Here is a 23,758-nt window from a genome sequence, read left to right as displayed (position 1 = left end):
GGGACAGATAGGGAATCAGGAACCTCAGAATGGGAAGAATTGCTCTTTTAAACTAAACTGCAAGCATCTATTACTAAACGCCTAATATTTACTGTGAACTTTGACCTGGTTTGTGTCTTGACTCATTTAGAGTATTAGGACATTAAATACTTTTCAACCCTCTGTCTTCTTTCTGAAATTATGGGTTACAATAATAACTTTCCTTAAAATTTTCTTATAAGTATCAACTGGCATAATGAATACAGAACTATAAGCACACTGGGTACCTAGAATACAGTAAGCCAACAGAACAATGCTGGCAAGATTTCTTATTATTATTGGAGAAATCTACTGATAAAATTATTAGGAGTCCTTTGTATGTAATGAATTGTTTTTCTCTTGCTACTTTTGGATTCCCTCTTTGACTTTTGAAGCTTTGAATAATAATGTATCTTGGTATATGAGTTTCTTTGGGTTTAACACACATTTTACTGAGTCCTTGGATTTACAGGGCCATGCCTTTTCTTAAATTTGTTAAGGTTTTAGACAACATTTCTTCTTTTCTCTGTCCCTCCTTCTTCTTGAATTTTTATAATGCATCTAGTAACCTGCTTGATGGTGTTTCATAAGTCCTTTATGCTCTCTGTTCAGTTTTTTTCATTCCTTTTTTTTTCCTTCTAAGAATATAATATCAAATATCATTGATTTTTCTCCCAGCTCAGTTTGCTGTCAGACCCAGTGAAAAATTCAGTTTGGGTATTTTATTACTCATATCCCAAAAAAGTGCATTGAGATTATAATATTTCTTTAGCTCTACCGGGGCCCAGAGGGTGGAAGTTTTCAACTTCCAAGTTTTGCAACAACGGAAGCAAGAGAGGGAGGGGGAAAAAGAGCCCAGAGCAGAAAAGAGAGGAGTTTAGAGCCAAGCAGGAGAGCAAGATTTACCCTTTGGTTTTTTTCTGGAGATCCTTTTGATACCCCTGGGCTGTGGACGATGGCGGTAGCAACAGCAGTAGGTAGCAGTGGCAATAGCTGCAGCAGCCACCGCCGCCTCTTAGCTTGGCCGGGTCAGACTTGGGGCAGGATGGGCAGGTGGGCACTGTGGGGCCAGCGCGGGCAGCGATGGCAGCGGCTGTAGCCTGGATCACGGGGGACTTACCTCTTCCGCCCAAGAGATCTGCGCTCTCGTCCCCTACCTCATCTCCAGCTCTCCATTCCTCCCACCTATCCAGCCCTGAGCCAGCCCTCTCCGCGCGTGCCCTGCCACCCCGCCTACTCGCTCACGGCCCCCTCACTCGATCACGCCCCCCCCCCACTTGGTCACTGTCCCCCTTGCTCACACAAGGTCAGCTCCCTGCAAGGTTCATCCTGGGATCACCACTCCTCAATCCTGCGGAAGTGTTCTGGGGGCTGTAACCTTGAACTTTCCCAGCGCGTGGACACATTCTCTCTTTCCTTGCCGCCCTCCCTCCTGTGCCCTCCTCCCCGCCTTTTTTTAAAAAGCATTTCACCATCAACCACCACCCCAATCCAACTCACACTGAACCTTCGTGCACCCCCAAACCCCTAATAACAGCAACAACAACAACTGCAAAACAGAAAACAAATCCCCAAACCCAGGCATAAAGCAGCTGACAAGAGCGGCAGCGGTGCGGTGAGCATGGCCAGTGTGCTCAGACTGCAAAAGGGTTAAAAGTGTAGATTATATTTCACCCCGGGAAATCTAGCAGGCTGCAAGAACTTGAATCTTTCGCTATTTAAGGAGGACTGGGTTTGTTGTGAAGTCCTGGTGATCCAGCGCAGAGTCTGGTCCTGATCCACCGCTTCGCGGGGACCAGATGACTGTAAAATGAATAGATGAAATTCTTCCTTCTGGAAGATTTTCTTGGTCATCTTTGGGAAAGTGCATTTGAAGATCTTCTTCCTCACCTGCTTCCTGACGTGGACCTAGCGGGGCTGGCCCTGGCCAGAGGCAGCTCCTGGTGGCAACTGGTGCTGCCTGCCTGCTGCTACCTGGAGGACTTCTTGGTGTGGCAGTGATGATCTTGGCCTGGGGGGACAGGGCTGTGCCCCCGCCCACGCCCCCAGGCGGTGGCAGCAGCGGGCAGGTGGTTGTTGGTGCTGAGCTTCTTGGAGCTGCTGAAGTTCGCGCACCCAGTGCAGCTTGGGCACAGCATCCTGGTGCTGCTAGTCGCCAGCTTGGTCTGGTGGGTCTCCTTCGCCAGTTTAGGGGCGCTGCCCACAGGCCGCTGCTCTCCTGCGTGTTCAGGGAGTCAGAATCCTGCTGGCCCTGGGTTGGGATCACTTCTTTTACCTCAGGGAAGCCGCTCAGCATCCCTGGTTGTCCAGTACCTTGAAAGAAAAAGTGCCTGTTACCAGACCCCAGAGGAGGTCCAGCTGCGCATCCCTAGGAGAAATGACAGCGGGTCTCTATGGCAGTGGCAAAATGTTCAGGAGACCTTCCTTGCCTTGTAATTCCAGTGAATAGATGATTCTTGGGATTGGGACTTGAAGCGGTGCTGTAAACCTCATTACCAGAATTCCAGAGGTGGAAGTGGAGTTGATCTTTCGGTGCTAAATGAAACTCTCAATATGGTGTCAGATCTTCTGAGTGACCCAAGCCTTTCCTCCACAAGTCATTTCTTCCCTAGGAAGTATGAGTAGCTTGATGAGTGCATTCTCTGGATCTTGTAGGCCAAAGATTAATCCTCTCACACCGTTTCCTGGATTTTTACCCCTGCTCTGAAATAGAAAATCCAACTGATAAGGAGAAAACTTTATCAAGGATCAAAGGAGAAAACTTCACAAGGTTAAAATACAACTTTATCCCTATTGATAACATTTAATGACATTTTCAAAAATTCCTTCTTTTTTGGGGGTGGGGGTTGAACTCAGGGGCACTCAACCACTGAGCCATATCCCCAGCGGTATTTTGTGTTTTATTTAGAGATAGGGTCTCACTGAAATGCTTAGTCTCTATTGCTGAGAGAGTAGCTTTGAACTCCTGATCCTCCTGTCTCAGCCTCAGGACCCACCACCTACTGGGATTATAGATGCTTGCCATTGAACCTGGCTAAAACTGCTTGTTTTAAAGTTATATACAATTTTCTTTTGAAGGATCAACCTCTTTTACCTCTTATTGACCTGCTTGGGACTTTATAAAAGGTTTATAAACTCAAATAATTCTATATAATATTTAGTTTATTAAAAATAATATTGCTATAATTAGGAGTAGAGCTTATTTGGTAACAACTTTATATTATTATTGTTATTGTAGTTAAGAAGTATGAAAAATAATTACATTTAGTTCTAGGCTTGTATAACAAACTAGCATTAATCTGTTGTACTCTTTAGAATCCAGAAATTGTTTTTATTGGACTCCAAACCATAAATGATCATTCCAATATTCATTTGATTAATTACACAGTGTTACTTATAAATAATTTTCATGAACTCTGTTTGTTCCCCACACATTTAACACACTGGAACTGATATTTTTCAATATTAGATATGGAATTAATTTATCTTTATCAGTAGTACAAAATAGGATTTCCTTTAGAATATTACTATTCTAAATAGGTATATGTCATGCTTTTACAGAGTGCTTTTATTTGTTTTATCTGATTCTTATTGGTATCTTCACCATTATTTAAAACCATAAAACTAGAAACTTTTAGGGATTATCTTAGTTCAGGTAATTTACCCTTTAGGTAAGAAAACTCAGAGAGGATAAAATTAAAATTAATTAATTTTGTCAATTATAATACTGGAATAGAACTTAAAAAAAGGTAAACAGTTTTTGGAGCAATTTTCATAAGATAATTCCACTTTGTACAGATCTCAGCATTATGATTTAGCAATGTTGAAAAGTTCAGTGAGCAGAATTAGAGCAAAATGATTTGAAATTTATTGATCACTCTCTGGATCATGAGTAGTTTTGTGATTCTTTAATTTACTTACTTATTTATTTAGGTACCAAAGATTGAATCCAGGAGCTATTATCCTCTGTACCACTTCCCCAGTCCTTCTTTTTTAATATTTATTTTTTAGTTGTATATAATACCTTTATTTTATTTATTTTTTTATATGATGCTGAGGATCGAATCCAGGGCCTTGCACATGCTAGGCAAGCACTCTCCCACTGAGCCACAACCCCAGCCCCAACAGCCCTTTTAACATTTTTTTATTTTGAGACAGGGTCTCACTAAGTTGCAGAGGGCTAAGTTGTTTAGGACTTCACAGAGTTACTGAGCTGGCTTTGAACTTGCAATCCTCTTTCCTCAGCCTCTGAAGCTGCTAGGATTGCAGGCGTGCACCACCATTCCCACTGATTTTTTTTATTTCTAAAGTTTGTATAGTTGTGCCTGCATTAGTCAGAACTCCCTTAATGGTGGCACTTAATTATGTTACTTTATTTATTTATTTATCATTCTACCCCATAAGAAAAAGGTAAATCACAACCTAAAGGAGATAGCAATCAATCAATAAAATAATTCATTAATGTATTCTTGAGTTAGTCTTCACATTGTGTGTTGCTCTTTCTTTGCATTTTCTATTGAAATTTGTTGCTCCTGATAGTACTTTTAAAAAATAGTAATTCTTTAAAACCTTAATCAAAAAAATCATATTATGAGGCTGGGGATTGTGACTCAGTGGTAGAGTGACTGCCTAGAATGTGTGAGGCAGGGGGTTCGATCCTCAGCAAAATAAATAAATAAATAAATAAATAAATGGATTGTGTCCATCTACAACTAATAAATAAATGAATAAATAAATAAATAGAGGTTGTGAACATTTAAAATTAAAAAATCATAGCAGTATTATGTTTCTTACTATGTTTTTTTATGTAGAAAAGTTTATTGGTATACTGGAAACATTTTAAACACAATGATTAAACAGGATGTATAAATGCAAAAAAAAAAAAAAACCCAGAAAGTGGACTGGTTATGCTGGTTTAAAATAAATCTCAAAAAGAATGTAGAAACCACATACTATTCCTATTTTTTTTATAAACTTTATAAAAAGTTATAAATGTTGCCTACACAATTCCAGATAGGTGATATTGTTTCTGTGTATTTTGGGGGTTAATGGAATATGTTTCCTCATTATTTTTACTTTTTTAAAGACATTTTCCTTAAGTAGGTGAGAATTTATTTTCTTCAAATCAGTGTGCCAAAATATAGATGCCTTTGCATTAAATAGTTCAAAGTAAAATGTCATTTAAAAAAGCAGCATACCAAAAGTGGCCTGAAATTTGAGCTGCTACAGACAGTGGGTCATTTTCAAATTTGGCCTGTTGGGAGAAAAAATGGCCTGCAGGTAGCCAGGTAGCAGACAGTTACACGATGGTACTATATAAATGTGAGATTTAATAAATTGCTGTGTCCATTGTTATCAATTTAAAAAGTAAAATATAAAATTACTCTTTTGACTCAAAAATCTAGGTATTTACTAAATGATTTTTGTCCTGATATTTCCTTGATATAGTTTTAGAAATATGTTTAGATGTTTGGATGTCTTTTAATCAGATTTTAAATAATAGTATTGGATATCACTCATTTGGAAACATTATGTTTTCTTTAAAAATACAGTACTGCATTTACTTTTCCGTGCATTTAAGAACTAAAGTCTGAATAATGATGGTTTGGGGAAAATATATTTCCATCAAAATAAAAGCTCATTAACCCATGACATTTAATTTGATTGACAGCTGTCTAGGAAGTAACATTTTTAAGGTAGGCTGTATATATGTGTTGGAATGACTATAAATGTGTTGTAACTATGTTGTGAAAATTAAGGCTGGAAGCAAAGTTTTAAAAAGTAGGAAAAAAGATTATATTATTTCTTTCTTACATATTTTATGTAATTTATTGTTAGAACTATTTGAAATTTCCATATTTACTTTTTTCTATTGATCTATTCACTATCCAACATTTTTCTTTTGGAGCATGTATTTTGTGTTAGGCATAGTTTTAAAGTCTTTGATATCTTAGTGAACAAACTGGACAAAAGTTCCACCATTCATGGTGCCTACGTTCCAGTAGTGAAAAACAAATAGTAAATAAAGCATAATAAGAGGAAGTTATGTTGTGGGTTAAGAGATTACAAGTTCTGTCAAAATAAAGCAGCATAAGGATGACCAGGAGATGGGAGGCAGGACAGGGTAGAGGAGAAGAGCAGGTTGAGATTGTAAATAGGATGGCTAGGGTAAGACTTATTGAGAAGGTGATAACTGATATTAGACTTGAAGGAATTGAAAGAGCAAACTGTGGCTATCTGGAGAAAAAGCACTCCAAGAAGAGGAACAGATAACCCAATGGGGGATCAGCTTGGCTTCATTTTAGAACAAGCAGGAAGGAACTTTGGTTCTTCCAAAGATTTAAGTGCAGGTTTATAAATGCAAGCATAATAGTTGTCAATATGAGTGTTAGGATTCTGTAATAAGATACTTTTGTTTGTTGTTTTATGGTCTTTTTTCTATCTTGGGAAAAAATAGCTCCACATGTAATAAATTTAAAAAGATGAGTCTTAATTTTTAAAATGTAGCTTTGTAAGTAGCTTTTCAAAAATATGGCAAATACATATATCAAAATATATTGAATATATATGTTAAAATAATTCTTTAGCCTACATGATCATGTAATTAGTAACTTAATTATGTCTTTAATTTTATGGGCCAGATAATTGTTTTTTATTCCATGAATGCTAAATGATTAGACAAAATATATGAACATTCAAATGTTATGTAGAATGCAATTTACTATAGTATTTAAGCAACTCGTTGTTCACTAACTGTGACATTTAGAATTGTGTAACTTCTAAATTAAAGATTTTTAAATTGAAGAAATTCAGTAATTAGCATTTCTTTAACATATGATTTGGAAGATATAATTTCATTGGCTTCATTTAATCTAATTGTTGTGAGTTGTTTTTTTAAATGGTATTTGATTAGGTGTATTCTGTTTCCAAAATGCCTGTGTTTTTTTGTCACTGTATAATTGTTTTATAATATAGAGATACACTGCTTTGAGTATTTGTGATTGAAAATAGTAGAGAAAATCACATTTAATTTTTAGTGTCTAGATTCATATATTTTTCTGATCATTTTATACTCAATAATTTCTTTTTTAAAAATACTTTTATTTTATTTATTTATTTTTTATGTGGTGCTGAGTATCATACCCAGCTTCTCACATGTGTAAGGCAAGTGCTCTACCATTGAGCTACAGACCCAGTGCCAGAACTGATTACTTCTTCACCTTGTCTACCATGGCACATTATGGATATTTCCATGATCATTTTTCATTATATGTTTTAGCTGCATGATTTCTAGCCTGTCTGCAAGTTGCTTATCTTTGTATCCCTACAAGGTGTTGAAATACTGACATGGCTCCTGCAGCCTCACAGCCAGGTCTCTTGGTCCCTCGCAAGAAGCAGCAGTGAAGCAGTGGTGTGGCCAAGTGGCACTCCTAGTGATTTCCAGCACTGGTGGCTGTTGAGAGCCACAGCCAAAGGGGCCCCAGCAAACTTCCAGCTGCCAGAAACTAGCTGCCAGCTGATGATTGGCTCACAGCGGCCCCAGCAACATCTAGCTGATTGGCTCCTCTGCGGTGATGTTCATTGGGCTGTTTCCCTGCCCTTCAGACTGCCAGCTGATGATTGGCTCACAGCAGCCCCAGCAACATCTAGCTGATTGGCTACTCTACGGTGATGTTCATTGGGCTGTTTCCCTGCCCTTCAGACTGCCAGCTGATGATTGGCTCACAGCGGCCCCAGCAACATCTAGCTGATTGGCTCCTCCACGGAGCTGCTCATTGGGGGACTTCTTTGGCTCTGCCCACGCAACCCAGCCAATCGGCCTCAAGAACAGGAGGATTGTGGGAGGTGGTGAGGTTTGTGTGGGGGTGAGAGGCGTGTGGGAAGCCGGTGGTGGCAGTTGGGCTCTGAGGGGTTTTCCCTGAGGAGCTGTTTTGTTTGGCCTTTGTAGTTCTAAAAATAAAGTTAGTTTCTTTTGACAAGTGGCTCCTGAATTGTGCCCAGCCAGACTGCGGCATTTGGTGGCTCGCACGGGGAGCGACTGAGGGTAAGTAAACTTCTCGCCCCTGAGGGCAGGGCGAGAGGATGGGTAGCCATTCTAAGATTCCTCTTTTGTTTTGCTTCATTTTTGTTTTAACTTGCCTGTCCCTGGAGAAACCGCTCACATCTGAGGAAAAACTATTTGCGTCTGAGGAAAAACTATTTGCGTCTGAGGAACAGATAGGGAGAAAGGACGGATGCACATGTCAGGAGGATAGAAAGGCTGTCATAATGATTTTGTGTGGTTCCATTTTTATTTCATTCTGTCTCAGTTTTGTTTGGTGTTATCTTGTTGGGTTATATTATAGTAGAAATACGGGATCAGCAATTAGTAAAAAACAAACCGAAAGACTGTTAAGTAAATTGTTAGAGGAAGGAGGCATCGCAGTAAAATCAAGAACAGTCAGGGCATACGTTGATACAATACAACAATGTAGCCCATGGCTTTTTAAGGAGGAGTTGTTAGATATATCACAATGGAACCATCATGGTGAAGATTTAAAAAGAATAGAAAAGAACAACCCAGGGACTCTTCCAGTTGGCACATTGACATTGTGGGCGTTGGTATCTGGTTTGCTTAGTCCAAAGCCTTCAATTCAGACAAAGGTAGAGGAAGGAGAAGACATATTGATTCAAGTAAAAGAGAAGGTCTCTCAAGTTAGTCAGAAAGAGGAAAAGATTCAAGTAAAAGAGAAGGTCTTTCGAGCTAGTGAGACAGAGGAAGGAAGTTTAGAGCAGAAAAAGCCATCAGGGGAAAAGTTACAACAGGAGACTGCTAATAACACCTTTCTATCAGAGAGTGTAAGTGTCCAACCATCAGCACCACCTCTACAGGAGACTGCTACTAACAGCATTCTATCACCAGAGGGCATAAGTGTCCAATCAACAGCACCACCTCCATATGCTAGGAGACTCCCAACCCCCACAATTGATAGTTGGGATCCTGAGACAGGATCTCAAGTATGCCCTGTATTTGAGGTAGGAGGGCAGCGAATTTACCAGGGTTTAAATTTCAAAACAGTGAAGGAGCTAAAAGAGGCTGTAACAACCTATGGTCCTCAAGCACCCTTCACTGTAAGCTTGGTCGAATCCATTAACAACTTGAACATGACACCAGCAGATTGGGCTAATATGTGTAAAGCTGTGCTAAATGGAGGACAATACCTGTTATGGAAGGTTGCCAATGAGGAATTTTGCAAGGAGACGGCTAGGCGAAATGCAGCAGCTGGTTATTCTCAGAGAAATCTAGATATGTTGTTAGGAAAGGGACCTTATGAGGATCTGCAGCAACAAATTGCATATGATCCTGGCGTATACCCACAAATTGCTGTAGATGCAGTTAAGGCATGGAAGACTTTACAAGGACATGGAGGTTTACAAGGTCAATTATCTAAGATAATACAAGGAGCTAATGAACCTTATGCTGAATTTGTAGATAGGCTTATTCAAACAGCTATCAGAATTTTTGGGAATACAGAACAAGCAATGCCATTAATAAAACAACTGGCTTATGACCAAGCGAATCGTTGGTGCAGAGATATCATTAGACCATGGAAACAGGAAGATTTAAACACATATATTAAATTATGTAGAGACATTAATGAACAAGAGCAAGTCATGGCAGCTGCAGTAAAACAGGCTTTAGATGCCAGAGACATTAATGAACAAGGGCAAATTGTGGCAGCTGCAGTAAAACAGGCTTTATATACCAGGCCAAGAACATGTTACAATTGTCAACAAACAGGACATTTTAAAAGGAATTGCCCCATAGGAGGAGGGTTTAACAAAACTAGGTATCAAAGGAGTAGAATACCGGGTATTTGCCCACGATGCCGTAGAGGGAGACATTGGGCTAATGAATGCCGTTCTCAAACCACCATAGAGGGTACTCCATTATCAAAAAACGAACAAGGACAAGGTGTTTATCCACAATATCCTGGACAAAGGCATCGGGCTCCATTGCCAAAAAATGGACAGGGGGCCCCAATGCTCTGGGGCCCCAAACCACAAATATACGGAGCACTGGAGGAACCCAGCAACCCCATCAGGGTAGTGCCCAGGACACACTGTCCATCAGATCCCTCATCAGACAAACCAGAGGGAGTGCAGGGTTGGACATCTGCGCCTCTGCCAGATCAGTACTAACTCCAGAGATGGGAGTTCAAATCATTCCCACAGGGGTAAAAGGACCTCTTCCCAAAGGAACAGTAGGCTTATTATTGGGACACAGCTCTTCTACTCTAAAAGGACTTTTGATAAGTCCTGGGGTAATTGATCCCGATTATGAAGGTGAAATAAAAATTATAGCCAGTTCTCCAAAGGATATATCAGTAATTTCACCAGGAGATAGAATAGCACAGTTACTAATAATACCAAGCCTACATGATAAAATTTCCAGTCATGCTGTAGAAAGAGGTTCCAAGGGATTAGGCTCCACAGGTGTAGATTGGGCTATGCTTTCTTTAAATTTAGATTCTCGCCCCATGCTAAAACTAAATATTCAAGGACATGAATTTAATGGGCTACTGGATACAGGTGCAGACCTTAGCATCATCTCTCGTCAAGAATGGCCAAAACATTGGCCATTACAACAAGCCACTCAAACGCTTCGAGGCCTAGGAGTGGTGACTAATCCCGATAGAAGCGCAATGGTATTAGATTGGAAGGATCCTGAAGGATGTGAAGGAACTATACAGCCATATGTATTGGATCATCTTCCCGTAAATTTATGGGGACAAGATGTCTTAGATCAATTAGGTTTGACATTAACAAATAACACCAATCAAAATGCACCCACTATTATGGCTAGACAAGGTTTTAGGAAAGGAAAAAAGATTAGAAAAACAAGAACAAGGTATAGCAGCACCAATACAAATAGATCAAGGAACAAACAGACATGGGTTGGATTTTCACAAAGGGCCACTGAGACAATAAAAATCACATGGAAATCAGAAAGACCAGTATGGGTTCCTCAGTGGCCCTTGACTAAAGAAAAGATACAAGTAGCCCATGATCTGGTCAAACAACAGTTAGCAGAAGGACATATACAACCTTCTGTATCTCCCCATAATACTCCCATTTTTGTCATCAAAAAGAAATCTGGTAAATGGAGATTATTGCAAGACTTAAGAGCCATTAATAATGAAATGGTCATTATGGGACCTGCTCAATCGGGGATTCCTCAATTGTCTGCTTTGCCAAAAACTTGGTATGTTTTAGTTATAGATATTAAAGATTGTTTTTTTTCAATTCCAATTCATCCTGAGGATAGTCCACGTTTTGCATTTACTATCCCTGCACTAAATCATGAAGGTCCTTATCAAAGATATGAATGGAAAGTACTCCCTCAAGGGATGGCTAACAGCCCAACTATGTGTCAAATTTATGTTAACAAAGTAATCCAGCCACTTAGAAATCAAAATCCTGAACTACAAATATTTCACTATATGGATGATGTATTATTAGCACACAAAGCTAAAAACACATTGCTAGAATGTTATGCTACACTTATAAATTTATTGAAAAATTATAATCTAGAGATAGCAATAGATAAAGTACAATTAAATTTTCCAATTAATTATTTAGGAGTTCTGTTATCCTCAACCATGGTCCGTCCACCAAAAATTCAAATACGAGTAGATCAACTCAAATCACTTAATGACTTTCAAAAGTTATTAGGAGACATAAATTGGATAAGGCCTTATCTAGGTATTCCAACAGGAGAATTGGGACCTTTATTTGATATCTTAAAAGGTCCATCAGATCCAAATTCACCCCGAATGTTAACGCCTGAAGCAAGAAAGGCATTAAAAATCATTGAAACATATATGGAAAATATGCATTTGGATAGAATTGATATAAGTTTGCCTTTATTATTTATTGTACTACCAACAAAAAATATTCCTACAGGAGTATTTTGGCAAGAAGGTCCATTATTTTGGATACATTTATCTTATTCTCCTAACACTATTCTTACTAGGTATCCTGAGGCTGTAGGACAATTAATACTCAAAGGAATAAAAACAGCAAAGGGAGTATTTGGAATTTCTCCCAATAAAATTATTACTCCATATACTATGAATCAAATTGATGAATTAGCTAATGAGTTAAATACTTGGGCAATAATCATGTGCAAATCTAATGTTTCATTTGATAACCACTTACCATCTAATCCTTTATTGTCTTTTTGGTCATTGCATCCTGTAATTTTTCCAAAAATGACAAGAAAAACACCTATCATGAATGCTCCAAATATATTCACTGATGGGTCAAATAATGGTACAGCAGCAATAGTTACACCTGATCAAACTTTTACATTTTTAGTACTCAAACAATCAGCTCAAAAGGTAGAGCTTAATGCAGTATTACAAACTTTTGTGATGTTTAAAGATTCTGTATTTAATTTATTTTCTGATAGTCAGTATATAGTTAATGCTATAGTATCCCTTGAAGATGCTGGTAGGATTTCCCCTTCTTCTACTGTTTTCTCTGTTTTCCACTATACAAAGTTTAATTTGGGACAGAAAAGATCCATTCTTTACAGGACATATCAAGGCACATACAGGATTGCCTGGAGCCCTTAGTTTGGGCAATGATTTAGCAGATAAAACTGCACATGACATACATATTTTCTCTACACTAGAAGAAGCTATAAATTTTCATAAAAGGTTCCATGTCAATGCTAATACTTTACAAAAGCATTTTAAAATAACTAAGGAACAAGCTAGACAAATAATAAAACAATGTCAAAATTGTGTGACCTTTTTACCACAAGTTAATCTTGGAGTCAATCCTAGAGGATTGATACCTAACCATATTTGGCAGATGGACATCACACACTTACCAGAATTTGGAAAATTAAAATATTTGCATGTTACAGTTGATACTTCTTCTGGATTTTTGATGGGCTCCCTTCATGCCAGAGAAAAAACTAAAGATATTATAGCTCATTGCTTACAAAATTTTGCCACTGTGGGCATTCCAAAACAGTTAAAAACAGATAATGCCCCTGGTTATACTTCTACCTCTTTTAAACAATTTTGCTCATCATTTGGCATTACTCATATAACAGGAATCCCATACAATCCACAGGGACAAGGCATAGTTGAAAGAGCTCACCAAACTATTAAAATGTACTTATTAAAGCAAAAAGACGGAATTGGGAAGGGGTATGTATATATTCCCCAAAGATAAACTTAAAATAACCCTTTTTACTCTAAACTTTTTAAATTTGGATTCATCAGGACTTAGTGCTGCAGAAAGGCATATGTGTCCAAAAAATGTACATAAGCCCAAGGTACTTTGGAAAGATATTCTAACAGGACAATGGAAAGGTCCTGACCCAGTAATTGTCTGGAGTCGGGGGTCTGTTTGTGTGTTTCCACAGGAAGAACAGCAGCCAATTTGGGTTTTGGAAAGATTAACTAAAATCCTGACCCAGTGATTGTCTGGAGTCGGGGGCCTGTTTGTGTGTTTCCACAGGGAGAACAGCAGCCGATTTGGATTCCAGAGAGATTAACTAAAGCGATTTCTACAGACCAAAAAGAAGATGATTTGGCTCAAATCCATAATAGCTGATATCCAAAACACCAATTTGGCTATCCTTACATCTGCGACAGAACCAGGATGCTTTTTTCAATATCTATTTTATTATTGCCCTTTCCCATATCATGAAGTTCTATTTTGTTTTTTGAGCTCATACAGACCTAGGTTAATGTTTTGCTGATCAGTTCTGTTTTTTTTTTTTTTTTTTGACTATAGAGTTTTTAAACATTGCAATGGAGATTTCACCTGTAAAAAGTTATAAGGCCTTTACTATTATGTGTTGTATGTATTATATTATGTTTGCACACTTGTGTTTTGTGTTATATGTTTGAATGTACGTATGTCCATATATCATATATGATGAGCGCTCATGAAAAAATGGATCCAAATATTTTTTTTTATTCATGTGATTTAAATGGTTTAATTTAAATTGGGTAAATAACTATTAAGAATTGTTTTAATATGTAAACAAAAAAGGAGGTTAACAGATCTGTTTGTTTACTTTCACCTTTGCTTTTCATTATATTTAATAATTCTCACCTTACCTTTTCATTATATTTAATAATTCTCTTCAAGATAATGTAAATTGTTAAGAAAATTGTTTTCTTTTAGTGTCTTCTGGAATGTTATACAATTTTTTCTTTAGCCATTATTGCCAGAATTCCTATCATCATCCCAGTGCCGGTGAAGACAATGTAAATTGTTAAGAAAATTGTTTTCTTTTAGTGCCTTCTGGAATGTTACATAATTTTTTCTTTAGCCATTATTGCTAGAATTCCTATCTTCATCCCAGTGCCGGTGAAGACAAAGACAATAGCCATCACTGAACTGCTTGCAGAACTTGCCTAAACTATGTGTCACTTGTATGCATTGTGAACTCACTTGTATGCATTGTGAACTATCTGTTGGTGCAGCAACTTGTGGTAGTGTTGGGGTATTTATGCTGATAATGTCATTGGAGGTACAATTTTTCCAACAAGAGCCATCAGTTGGCTTGGTGTATCTTCCTCCCTTCTGCTTGTCATGACAAAGACCTCTCCACAGGTGTGGCTGTATACTGGACCGGTAGTCAATGACGGGTAAGATCCAATTACAATGGTACCAACCTAAGACAGGAGGCTGACGCCCTGAGGTCAGCTCATCCGAAGACGGGTAAGGACCATATGTAGTATTGGACAACCTAAGGCAGGCACGGTCCCCAAGCCACATGCTTGTTGTTTAAACAGAGAGGGGGAGATGTTGAGAGCCACAGCCAAAGGGGCCCCAGCAAACTTCCAGCTGCCAGCAAACTTCCAGCTGCCGGCTGATGATTGGCTCACAGCGGCCCCAGCAACATCTAGCTGATTGGCTCCTCTGCGGTGATGTTCATTGGGCTGTTTCCCTGCTCTTCAGACTGCCAGCTGATGATTGGCTCACAGCGGCCCCAGCAACATCTAGCTGATTGGCTCCTCCATGGAGCTGCTCATTGGGGGACTTCTTTGGCTCCGCCCATGCAACCCAGCCAATCGGCCTCAAGAACAGGAGGATTGTGGGAGGTGGTGAGGTTTGTGTGGGGGTGAGAGGCATGTGGGAAGCCGGTGGTGGCAGTTGGGCTCTGAGGGGTTTTCCCTGAGGAGCTGTTTTGTTTGGCCTTTGTAGTTCTAAAAATAAAGTTAGTTTCTTTTGACAAGTGGCTCCTGAATTGTGCCCAGCCAGACTGCGGCAGGTGGCAAGCAGGTGGAGCCTGCCATTCAGATGTGGCAGGACTGAGGTGCCTTGGGCCAGTGTCAAGATGAGCTGGGGCAAGTCAATCTGTCATCCCACAGCAGCCTGGCCTGCACACGATATGATCCTTATTTTATTTTAAATTTTTATATTCTTTTCAGTTCTTCCTAATCCTTATTTTTTCTCCCTTATTTTAAAAATGCTTTTTTGAAGAACCATATATTTATTCACTTATTCAACAGCTATAAATTTAATATCAACTCTCTACCAGGCACAGAGGTAACCATTTTCAGACTTGAAAGTGAACATGATACATAAGGGCTCTACTATTATAATAAATAAGCATTGCTTATTTAGCTAATATTTACTGGTTGTCTATCATGTGCTCGCCATTATTGTGGAAATTGTTGATAAATTACTAAAAATAACAAAGTCCATGTCCCCATGTTAGTTATATTCTAATGAAAGAATACCAGAGTAAGGGGGTAAGGATATCAGATGTTGATATTATTGACAATGATGTTAATAAATGAACACATTGACCATGTTATTTTAAGTAATTAGTTAGTTAATTAATAATAATTTTAGCTTTCTGCCAGGTGCTAGGTGTATGGTAATGATGTCAGATAGCCATACAGTCTACTATTAGAGTGAAGAGGTAGAGCATGAAATTCAAAAGGGTGGAGAGTGGTCACATTTGGAGGAAATGGTATATAAACTGAGACCTTAAAGATAAGTAGATGTTAGAATATAGCAAAGAAGTCACAGGAGAGGAGGGGATGGTATAAAAATATAAATATAGTAAAGACCTTCAAGCAAGAAGGAAAGAACCTGATGAATCCAGAGTAGCTAGATCATATGCATGAGAGCTGAGGTATCAACTGATAAAGGTATAAAGTTAAGCAGTGGCTATATTTTAAGGGACCTGGTAGGTTATATTAATAAATGTTCATCCTGAAAGCAGTGAGAAGATCCATTATTAGATTTTACATATAAAAGTGACATAAAATGTTATCACTTATAATGTATAGGATTTGCATAAATGAGGAAATATAATTTTATCATGTATAAAGTTATGCTAAAGTTCTTTGATTCATTATAATATCTGAATATAAAGAAGTAATAAATAAATTATTTAAATGTGTCTCTTTAATCTGAAAATAATCAATAGCAGTTAATATGAACCCATATAAATATAGAAATAAAGCTCTGCTTGCAAAGCATTATTAAGCTTATTTTAACCTGTGTGCAAAAAAGAAACTAAATTTTTCTTTGTGTAGAACATTTGGTTACTCTTATATGTTTTCTATCATATCAGTGAAATTGTCAGATAATATATCAAGAGCTTATGTGCCATTTAATATCTCCAGTCAAATGCACATGAAACTGTACTTTTTCTCTCCAGTGATTTAAACCTTTGAGGTATTTCCATTAATTGGAAAAACATTCATGTCTGACAACTTTCCTGATCCTTCTGATAACATGGAAAATCACCAAAACTATTGGAAAATAAAATTATGGAAAAAAATTTAAAGTATTCAATAAAAAATGGCCCAAAATTGGCAGTCAAAATTTCTGGATCCAATTCATGTAGTAAATTTTAGTTTCCCCCACAAATATCTTTAATGTTCTCTGTTTTAAACATTTAAAAAGTCTGCAAATAGCTATTCATCACAATGTCATCCTAAAATAGATTACAATTTGAAAAAAATATTTAAAAGCCCACTTGTTTGATTTTTCTGATATATGTACTTCACCTATATAATAAGGTACAATAAGTTCTTGATAAATAAATGAACAAATGCATAATTTTTATCACATGCATGTCATATTGAGAACTAATATCCAGGATATATAAGAACTCAACATGAAGAATGTGACTCTGTGTATAATCAGAGATTTGAAAAATTGTACTCTATATGTGTAATATGAATTGTAATGAATTATGTTGTCATATATAACAAATTAAAATAAAAATGATATAAAAGAAAAATAATTTTAAAAGCTTAACACTAAAAAAAACCCAGTCAATAAATGGGCTAAGGGACTGAATAGACACTTCTCAGAAGAAGATATATAATCAACAAATATATGAAAAAAATGTTCAACATCCTGAAATTTGAGAAATGCAAACCAACACCACTCAAAGGTTTCATTTCACTGCAGTTAGAATGGCAGTTATTAAGAGTACAAGCAAAAATAAGTGTTGGCGAGAATGTGGTAGGACTGCAAATTGATAACAACCAATCTGGAAAGCAGTATGGAAATTCCTTAGAAAACTTGGAATGCAATCACCATTTTATCCAGCTTGTTTTATAGCCAAATGACTTAACATCAGCATACTACAGTCCTGCAGCCATATTAATGTTTATAGCAGCACAATTCACAATAGCTAATTTATGGAACTAAGCTAGATATCCTTCAATAGATGAATGGATATATTGGCATATGTACATAATGGAATGTTACTCAGCATTAAAAGAGAATAAAATCATGGCATTTGCAGGTAAATGGATGGAGTTTGAGAATATTATGCCAAGTGAGCCAATCCCCAAACCCAAAGACTGAATGTTTTTTTCTGATAAGTGGATGCTGATCCATAATGGGCATGGGAGGAGCATGGGAGGAATGGAGGAACTTTGGGTAGGGCAAAGAGGAGGGAGGGGAAGAAGGGGACATGGTGGTAGGAAAGATGGTGGAATGAGATGGACATCATTGGGGCTGGAGATATAACTCAATTGGTAGAGTGCTTTCCTCACATGCACAAGGCCCTGAGTTCAATCCCCAGCACCATTAAAAACAAGAAAGAAAAGAGATGGACATGATGGCCCTAGGTACATGTATGAGGACACAAATGGTGTGACTACTTTGTGTACAACCAGTGAAATGAAAAATGGTGCTTCATTTGTGTACTATGAACTGAAATGCATTCTGCTCTCATGTATAATAAATGAGAGCGAGTAAATAAATAAATAAATAATTTAAACACTTGTAAAAATTGTGTCTAAAAGTAACCCTAAAGTGTCATTTTAATCAGAGCTATTTTCTTCATCCAGTTTGGCTTCAGACAGAATTTCTTCTAAGCCAAACTGAAGATAATTTTTTTAACTAAATTTCTTTCAGAGAAGGGAAATCAATTTTCAGATTTGCTTAAATGTTTCCAGAGTGGAAATGGTTTTGGTCTATAATCAGGGTGAGTTTTCTAATTTGAGGGATTGAATTTCCTGTTTAGTTCTTCCAGACCGTGATATAAAATCCATTATAACTGTACTCTAGGAGTCCCCACATTGTTTTGGAGGCATAACAGTTGTGATAAGAGAAAAATACCAAGCCTTTTCCCTGTTGTGAAAAGCATGAAGAGATTGTAGATGTTCCATTTTCTGAAAATGAGAGCTGGCAGTTTTTTTTAATATTTATTTTTTTTTTGTAGTTGTACAGAATAACTTTTATTTATTTTTATGTGGTGCTGAGGATCAAACCCAGGGCCTTGCACAGGCAAGGCAAGTGCTCTACTGCTGAGCCATAACCCCAGCCTGAGCTGGCAGTTTTTAAAGAGTAAAAGACAGGCACATGTTCTGATGCATCAAAGTGACTTTACCTCTTTATTTCCTCTGGCTTTTGCTATTAGGGATTGGAGTTCTGGCAGCAAGATGTCTGGCCCCGTAATTAATGGGTTTCTCTCTTTCCTTTGTTTTTTTTTTTTGATTAAAAGAATAAGTGGTCATAATTTACTCATGTATACTTACAAATCTTGTAAATCATCTCTACTATTTTAATAAAAATTTAACAGTAGTTTATTTATTCTTTTGCTGCTTTTATTCTTGTCACAGTACCTATGTTTTCCTAAAAATTATTTATTCACCCTTTGTTCATCATGTCACAAGTCAAATAAAAAGATTTAGAACTGAGAGATCATTATCCTAAGTACATTAAGTGCATTAATATAAGGTATAAAGATTGAATTTTGAAATCTAGATAGGGAAGAGGGGTGGGAGAAAAAGGAAGGGGGCAGGGGATTAGCAAGAATGGTGGAATGTGATAGACATCATTATCCAAAGTACATGTATGAAGACATGAATTGGGTGTCAACATACTTTATATACAAATAGAGATATGAAAAATTGTGGTGTATATGTGTAATAAGAATTGTAATGCATTCTGTTGCCATTTTTTAAATCGAATAAAAAATCAATAAAAAAGGTTGGATTTCTTTAAAAATAAAAGAGTGTTACTATTATGTATATTGAATTAGTAATTTTCTCTGCAAGTAAAGGATTGAGTGAGCAGAACCAGAAGGTAGTGGTTTAAGCCCAGACCTGGATTTTTCACTGACTGACTGAATAACTTTTCTGAGCTTGACTTTCTTCTTTTACAGTTCTCAGGTGTACATTTCTTTCTATGTCTATAATTCCATGATTCTGTAGTAAAACAACCACAGACATCAGATGTCAATATAAAAGCAATATTAGTGAGGTTTTTTTTTTCTGTTTATTATTCTGAGGCTTGCTTTGTGAATATGTGATTTTCTAGAAACATGATTTAAGTAACTGTGTTACATTTTTATTAAGATAGTAAACTGTTCTAATTCTGAAAAATGAACTTTTAGTTAACTAAAAATTATGTTCCATATTTATACTTTAACTCAATTTCACTTTTTTGGAAACAGGAATTTATTGCTTGTTTGACTGGTCTTAAGTAGATTCTAAATATCCTACGTTTCAGGGCTGGGGTTATGGCTCAGCAGTAGAGTGCTGACCTAGCATGTGTGGGGCCCTGGGTTCAATCCTCATCACCACATATAAGTAAAGGCATTGTGCCCAATTACAACTAAAAAAATTAAGTATTTAAAAAAATAGATAAGTAAATATCCTACATTCCAAAGTAACAAAAAAAGCCCACTTTCCATTTCTAAAAGTTTTTATTTCAAAGCAATGGCTTTGTCACTATAACCCAGTTACTGAGGAAATGGAACCACAATCACCTGGGTTAGTCCTCCTTCTTCACTTAAAGGTAGCCTTTTATTTATTCTTTCTAAAATTTGATTAAATTAACATAATTTGAAATTCACTGGATCAGCATGAAAGCCCCAATCTTTCCTCATAATGTAAGAGAAATTTCAATATATAATACTAAGCACAGAGGGAGGATTCCAATATGGTGGCGGGCACGGAGAGATCTCTGACCTCTTCAGCTGTGCGGGCATAGGGAGTCGTAAACAATCTAAATTCTGTTTTCTCAGGATCACTAGGCAATGCTAAGCTGACGTGGATCTGGGGCGAACAGTCTGGGCCTCTCAGAACACACACTGAGCCCGGATCAGCTGAATTCAAGCTCCCGTTCGCCTGCTTCCTGCAGACAAACAGCTGTGACTCAGCACTAATCCATCTGGCTGAAACAACTGGTCAGCCCTTCTGATCTTATGGAGGTAAATGCCAACCGAGCCTTCATAGGTAGTGGCCACAGGTTTGAAACGGGGCTTGGGAGAGACAGTAAGGACCCACCCGTTGCATTGGTCACCCGGCAAAGGGAAACGAACTGTCGCCATTTGCAAGAGATACCAGAATGGCAGAGAACTGATGTCACCAGAGTGCGGCGGCGGAGATAACTTCATTGAAACCTGCAGCTACAGGTGTGTAATTCCCTAGCCTTCCCTCTCCACACATCGGGGAAACCTTAAGGGCCCCTCCCAGCTCTCCTGTAAGGGCCCCTCCCAGCTCTCCCGTGAACGCAATAGCCAGACCGAGGGAATCAGACGTGGCACGGGACCCATGGCGCAGAACTCCCGGCTACTGCTCCCACCAGTGTTGACAACTGAGGTCTCTTGCACCAGCTACCGGGGGCATGGCTACCAGAGAGCAAGTAAAATTCGCTGAGGATTCTCAGCCCCAAGCTCTACAAACTTAGGGTCTGAGGGAATGGCAAACGGGGAGAGTGTGCCCAGTCGTTCATGAAAACAGGGCTCCCGGGTGCAGCAGACCTGGTGTGTAGCCAGTATTGTGGTGAGCATCACTGGTGAGAGGGGCCTGGCTAGAGGAAAAGTGGGGAAGTGACTAGACACAAGAGGAGGCCCTAGGCACTCAGGATTGGAGACTCCCCAGTCTGGGAGGAGGAGCTGCTGCACATTGATTGGTTCCCGCGTATTGACAGGAGAAACTTGGCCTGGTGGGCACAGCACCACCTACTGGAAGAGAAGTTAATCAAACTCTAAGACTGCATTTATTCATTTTTTTCCTCTTTTTTTTTGATTTGGGTTTTTTCTTTCATTTTCATTTTTCTTTCTTGTTTTTTTTTAAGAGAGAGTGAGAGAGGAGAGAGGGAGAGAGAGAGAGAGAGAGAGAGAGAGAGAGAGAGAGAGAGAGAATTTTAAATATTTATTTATTTATTTTTAGTTCTCGGCGGACACAACATCCCTGGTGGTATGTGGTGCTGAGGATCGAACCCGGGCCACACGCATGCCAGGCGAACGCGCTACCGCTTGAGCCACATCCCCAGCCCTTCTTGTTGTTTTTTAATTTTTTTTTACAATTTAAAAAAATTTTTTTTCTTCTAATTTTAATTTTAATTTTTTAATTTTTTATTATTTTTTTAATTTTTTTTTCTTTTTTTATTTCCTATTTTTTTCTTCTTTTGTCTTTTCATTTCTTTTCAATTTTCTTATTCCCCCTTCCTTGAATTCTACCTGCTTACTCTCATTCTCTTTAGTGACTTCTTCCCTTCCCTTCTAATACCTTTCCTCCCAAGCATCAAATAAATTTATAGGAGTAAACAGTAACTCAGCAGTCAAACAGAACAAGAAGTAACATGAGCAGCTTGAAAAAGCAAGGAAGAAAAGGAGTACAAACAATGCAGGACAGCCTAAATATTCAGGAGGAACTAGAGTCATCAGAAAAATGGTCATATAAAGAACTCAAGGAACACCTTAGACAGATGGAATGGAACCTTAAAGAGGATACGAGACAGCAAATTCAAGCAGCGAAAGAACACATTGAGAATGAATTACATAAACAGATAAAAGAAGAAGTTAAGCATCTTTATCAGGAGATAGAGATTATAAAAATAATCAAACAATAATTCTAGAAATGAAGGAAATGATAAACCAAATTAAAAACTCGATTGAGAGTATCACTAACAGAGTGGAGCAAGTAGAAGCCAGAACGTCAGATAATGAAGACAAAATATATCATCGTGAAAAGAGTCTAGCCAACTCAGAAAGACTGGTAAAAAATCACGAGAAAAACATCCAAGAGTTATGGGATAACATAAAAAAAACAAACTTACGAGTCATCGGGATAGAAGAAGGTACAGATATTCAAACCAAGGGAATGAGTAACCTGCTGAATGAAATAATTACAGAAAACTTTCCAGAAATAAAAAAGGAAACAGATATAAAAATTGAAGATGCATACAGGACACTGAGCACACAAAATCACAGTAGACCAACGCCAAGACACATTGTTATGAAGATATCCAATATACAGAACACAGAGAAAATATTAAAAGGTACAAGAGAAAGGAGGCAGATTACATTCAGGGGTAAACCAATAAGGTTAACAACGGATTTTTTATCACAGACGCTGAAACCAAAAAGGTCATGGAACAATATATTTCAAACACTGAAAGACAATGGATGCCAACCAAGAATTCCGTATCCAGCAAAATTAAGCTTCAGGTATGACAAGGAAATAAAAATCTTTCATGATAAACAAAAGTTAAAAGAATCTGCAGCCAGAAAACCAGCATTGCAAGGCATTTTGAGCAAAACCCTACATGAGGAAGAAATTAAAAACACTAACCAAAACCATCAGTGGGAAGTGCCTTGGTAAAGACAGAGGGCAGGGGGTAAGATAATCATGGAGAAACAAACTAAATTTAAAAAAAAAGGATAAATAATCAAACATGGCTGGAAGTACAAACCATATATCAATAGTAACTCTAAATGTTAATGGCTTAAACTCTCCAATAAAGGGACATAGGCTGGTATCATGGATTAAAAAAACAAATCCAACAATATGCTGTCTCCAGGAGACACATCTGATTGGAAAAGACATACTCAGGCTGAAGGTGAAAGGATGGGAAAAATATACCACGCACATGGTCCTCGTAAGCAAGCAGGGGTGGCCATCCTCATATCAAATAAAATCGACTTCAAGACTAAGTTAATCAAAAGGGATAAGGAAGGACATTATATACTGTTAAAAGGAACCATTCACCAACAGACATAACAATTATCAATATTTATGCACCAAATAATGGTGCTGTGACATTCATAAAACAAATTCTCCTCAAGTTCAAGAATCAAATAGACCACAACACAATAATTATGGGTGACTTCAACACACCTCTCTCACCATTGGACAGATCCTCCAAACAAAAGTTGAATAAAGAAACTATAGAACTCAATACCACAATCAAAACCTAGACTTAACTGACATAAATAGAATATATCAACCATCAT

This window comes from Spermophilus citellus (assembly GCF_964194105.1).
Source record: "Spermophilus citellus genome assembly, chromosome: 6".
NCBI classification, from domain to species: Eukaryota; Metazoa; Chordata; class Mammalia; order Rodentia; family Sciuridae; genus Spermophilus; species Spermophilus citellus.
This window is presented reverse-complemented; position numbering follows the sequence as displayed.